This window comes from Phaseolus vulgaris, chromosome 7 (assembly GCF_000499845.2).
Source record: "Phaseolus vulgaris cultivar G19833 chromosome 7, P. vulgaris v2.0, whole genome shotgun sequence".
Taxonomy (NCBI): Eukaryota; Viridiplantae; Streptophyta; class Magnoliopsida; order Fabales; family Fabaceae; genus Phaseolus; species Phaseolus vulgaris.
The window spans coordinates 21324472-21329847 of NC_023753.2; the positions used below are offsets into that span (position 1 = coordinate 21324472).

General features: G+C 42.5%; 1 long non-coding RNA gene across 1 annotated transcript; it reads left to right on the plus strand.

Moving 5' to 3' along the window:
• Positions 1-583: 583 nt before the first annotated feature.
• On the plus strand, positions 584-4368 carry LOC137830014 (uncharacterized). The gene is made up of 4 exons (XR_011084128.1): positions 584-3112; positions 3472-3642; positions 3859-3893; positions 3990-4368. It is a non-coding gene; the product is annotated as an uncharacterized lncRNA (long non-coding RNA).
• Positions 4369-5376: the final 1008 nt, after the last annotated feature.

Consider the following 5376-nt stretch of genomic DNA (forward strand, 5'->3'; position numbering starts at 1 on the left):
TCTGATCAGACTTGATCGTGATCACCACCCCTTCCATGGACGGCAACTTCACCTTCATGTGTCGAGTCGACGGAATGGCGCCTATCCTGTTAAGAGTGGGCCTTCCCAACAGGATGTTATATGCTGAAGGGGCGTTTACGATGAGGTACTTGATTTTCTCCGTCCTCGACCCAGCCTCATCTGTAAACGTGGTTCTCAGCTCAATGTACCCCCTGACCTCCACCTGGTCACCAGCGAACCCATATAAGCACCCTCCATAGGGCCTTAGCTGGTCAAGGGGCAATTCCAGCTGCGTGAAAGTCGGTCAGAACATCACGTCTGCCGAGCTTCCTTGGTCCACCAGAACTCTGTGGACCTTCCTCCCTGCTGTGACCAACGAAATGACTATGGGATCGTTGTCATGAGGCACAACGTCCCGAAGATCCTGCTTGGTGAACGTAATGTCCACTTCCGGCGAGTGATCTTCAAACATGTCCACTGTCATCACCGATCGCGCATACTTTTTCCTCTGCGATGCAGTGCATCCACCACCTGAGAAACCCCCTGCAATGGTGTGGATCTCCCCGTGGATAGGCATCTCGTGTTGCTGGGCTTCTCCACCTGCTGGCTGGGAACTCGACGCTCCCCCCGTCCTTCTATCCAGCAGATAGTCATTTAGGAACCCGCTCTTAACCAGATCGTCGAGCTGATACCCCAAAGACAAACACGAGTCCAAGGTGTGGCCAAAACATTGGTGGAACTCGCACCAGGCGTCCGGCTTTGACCCCAGCACCTTGTCGCCCACCTTCTCGGGCGCCTTCAACCTAGCAGATATGTTAGGGATAGCGATCAGGTCCGCTAGTCCCATGACAAATTTGTGCTTAGGCGGGCGATTGTACTCCCGGCGTGCTGGTTGCTGGCGTGCTGGTTGTTGGCGCGCTTGGCTTCTTCCCTTGTTTCTCCTGTCGTAAGGATGGCGAGTCCTCTGGTCTTTTCTGGCCGCCGTCGCCGTTTCCAGCACCCTCTGCGGCTGGATCCTGGTCTGGGCGCGTGGCCTGGCGGGAGCCACGCTGCCTCTCTTCTCGGCGACTTCACTCTCGTCGGCAATGTGGGCCACCGCAAGTCGCCTGACTTCAGCAAACGTCGCGGGATGAGCCCTAATCAAGGCCTCGCAGAATGGCCCTGGCTGCACGCCCTTCTTGAAGGCATAGATCAGCATTTCTTCATCCTTGGCCGGCGATCTGACCATCTGCGCTCCGAAGCGATTGAGGTAGTCTCTGAGGGACTCCCCATGGTATTGCCTTATATCAAACAGATCATAGGACACCCTGGGCGGTGCCTTATTCACAATGTACTGCTCGACAAAGATTTTCGAGAACTGTTGAAAATTGGTTATGTGGCAGTTAGGCAGGCTCACAAACCACTTCATCGCCGTTCCCTGGAGCGTACTCACGAACATCTTGCAGTAGACGGCGTCTGACCCTCCCGACAGCATCATCTGCGTGTGGAACGTGGTCAGGTGAGCCTCTGGATCCTCCACGCCGGTAAAGACAGCCTTAACCGGAACCACGCTCGTGGGAATAGGCGTGTCGGTAATCGCCTGAACAAAAGGCATTGGGAAGACACGAGGTGGCGTCGACGGCGCCACCTCTTCAACAGAAGAACGTCCTTGCTGCTCCTGAAGAGCTCGACGCAGCTCCTCAGTTACCTTGCTGAGCTCCTCGTTCCTGGCGCGAGAGGCGACCAGGTCTTCATGTATCCTCGCCTGCTCTACGCGCGAGGCTTCCACAGTTGCCTGCAACGAACGCATCATTTCTGCCATCTGCGCCATGGTCATGGCGGCGTCGCCTTCAGCAGCGACAAGCGCCACGGGACTGGAACGATTGCTTCTCATTTTTCTCATTAACTTCAGCGAACCACAAGAATACAGCAAACAACGCTTCAACCACGATCGAATCACCGATCAATCGGAGAAAACTCAAGAACTGCGCAAGAACTCTAGAACACCGCAAACCTTCGAAGAAAACCACAACTTCACCAAAAACCACCGTTTTCCCGCAGACAACCAAACAAGCGAAAGAACTCGAACTTCCACCAAACAGATTGCGCGCAAGCAACAGAAGACCTCACTCCACCGATCGAAAGCCAAACAAACGGTACAAAACGCAAACTCACCGAACGAAATTCAGACAAACCGTGAACGATGGTTGCACCAGCACACAACCACGCAGAAAACTTCGTAAACCTCCAAGAACCCACGCTGTGGATGGGAGCAAGTTTTACACGGCCCCACGGTGGGCGCCTGATGATCCTGCCTGTTGACCGGAACGCTGGAGAATGCCTCGTCAAAGGATCGACGTGCGCACCGCTTCTCACCTCCGTTCCTTTCCGGGATCTACTTCAAGAACCTGCAAAGAAACAATACGGCGCCGCTGCGGCCGATCGCACTCCGACGCTCAAGTCAGTGACGGTATCACCAAATACTAAGAACAAGAACCGTGCAAATCCTCTCTCACAATCAACTCTATCACTCGCAAGCGTAAAGTGTATGAACTGAACGTGCGTACCTCAGAAAGTTCGTTAAGAGCTCTTATATACCTGGTGGTTTTCTCTCTCCTGGCAGTTACAGACTTGGACACGTGGCTCGTATCCAACTGTACACGTGCCATCATCTTGAGGCTCCCTGACTTGGCGCTGCTTCTACTCTCATTTTGGCTAAGTTACTTATGCATGGTACTGCCCAGTGCATAGCTAACTTAGGAGTGCGATCTCTACTGGAACTGGCGAGTTAGGGGTTTTCATACACCTTCCCTGTGGTCTCGCCGGCCGCCTTCATAACCTGCTGCTTCTCCTTCATCTTCGGCGATGTGCTTGCTCTGGCGATCTCCTATGCCTAGGTCGCCTGAATCTACATCTGGCGACTTGATCTTTAACTTGTCGATCGCCTAGTCTGGTAAGCTGGAAATCGGAACACGCCAACTTAACAACTGGCGACTACACGTGCCCCCCGACTTCCTTCCCTTCTGCCAACCTGGCGCCTTGTCAACACGCCTATACTGTAAGAGGATGCCACGTCATCACACCCGACCACCAGGGCGGTACACAAATCGTAATGCAAGAAGTAATATATCAGGTACAACAAACTACTCACCTCTCATTATTGATTTCTATATGATTTGTATTTGTATTTGTATTCTTATATTTTGTATACATTTGTATATCATATGAATATAAAATCTTAAATCCAGTTCAAACAACGTCTGAGTGAAAAAATTAAAGTTATGTTACAAGGTGAATAAGTTTTTTGTATGCGATATTTTTTTTTGACAATGTAGCACAGTGAGAAAATTAAATGGCAGATATATGATGTTACACTTGAGGTTAAAATGACTCTAAATCATTAATATTCACCATTATTCTCATGAACTTATATATTATTTTTCTAACGAGTTGTTGTATGGAGTATTTTACGTGATTTAATCATTTTGACAGTTATCGTAGATCAACATAATTCACAAAATGCAGGAATGAAAAGGAAAACTATACTTGCTTCGAAAATAATGAAGAAGAAACAAAAAGTTTCAAGAACTAGCATTGAAGGTGAAACTGAAAATTATTCACAACTGTCAACACTTGAGTTCAATATGACTCAAAAAATATCAGGTATAATAAGTTTTATCCCAAACATATTCAATATCTCTTTGTTTGTTGTGCAATAACAAATATAAAATAAGTAAGTATCCAAATGTGTAATTTATATTACAAATCATATTTCATATATAATTGTATATAAGTATAAGTGTATATAGATTTGTATCTACAATCATTGTCGTTTAATTAATTAATTAATTTATATTGAATAAATGCAACTGATAACAGGTTGAATAGGATACCTTTATCTGGGATAAGCAATGGTAAGGTTAACTCATATATATTGTTTTTCAACATGTTGTTGTAGGGAGTATTTATACTAATTATTTGTTTTTTACGTGATGTAACTACTTTTACAGTTAGCCTAGATAAACAAAATTCACGAAATGCAAGAATGAAAAGGAAACTTATACTTGCGCAGAAATCAATGAAGATCAAACAAAAAGTATCAAATACTAGCAATGGAGGTGAAAGTGAAATTTTTTCACAATTGTCGACAATTGAGATCAATATCAGTCAAAGCATGTCAGGTACGATAGGTTTAATGCAATAAATATTCACTATGTCTTTCTTTGTTGTGCAATAAGTGTATATAAGTAAGTACCCAAAGGTGTAATTTTTATTACAAGTCATATTTCAGCTATAAGTGTGTATAAAATTGTAATTGAATTAATTCGTCATTGAAATAATTCATTGATTTATATTCGATAAATGTAGCTGATAACACTTTCAATTGATTACCGTTATCTGACATAAACAATGGTAAGTGTAACTTATATAATTTTTTTCCAACATGTTGTATGGATTATTTGTACTAATTATTTAGTTTTCACGTGATGTAATCTTTTTTACCGTTATAGTAGATAAACATGATTCACGAAATGCAACAATGAAGAGTTATATAGTTGAGCAGAAATCAATGAAAAAGAAAGAAATAGTCTCAAAACTACCCACCTCTCATTATTGATTTCGATATGATTTGTATTTGTATATTTATATTTTGTATACATTTTTATATCATATGAATATAAAATCTTAATTTAAGTTCAAACAACGTCTGAGTGAAAAAATTACAGTTATGTTACAAGGTGAATAATTTTTTTGTATGGGGTCTTTTTTTTTTACAATGTAGCACAGTGAGAAAATAAAATGGCAGATATATGATGTTAACACTTGAGGTTAAAATGACTCTAAATTATTAATATTCACCTTATTCTCATGAACTTATATACTTTTTTGTAACGTGTTGTTGTATGGAGTATTTTACGTGATTTAAACATTTTGACAGTTATTGTAGATAAACATAATTCACAAAATGCAGGAATGAAAAGGAAAACTATACTTGCTCCGAAAATAATGAAGAAGAAACAAAAAGTGTCAAGAACTAGCATTGAAGGTGAAACTGAAAATTATTCACAATTGTCAACAGTTGAGTTCAATATGACTCAAAACATAACGATAAGTTTTATCCCAAACATATTCAAATTTATTTATCACAATTACGTGCAACGTAAACGGACCTGAAGTACGTGATTTAGTTTCCTCAAAAGGTTGTGCAGCATCTGAAAGACCCGACATTGTGTGTAGGGTATTTAGAATAAAGTTGGATCAAATGATGACTGATTTAAAAAAAATGAATTCATTAGCAAAGTTAATGCGGGTAATTTTTATTTTTTTTTGCGTCTCATACATATTACTATTATTTCATAAGTTATGAGATCTAATGTTCAATTCCTTTACTAATGT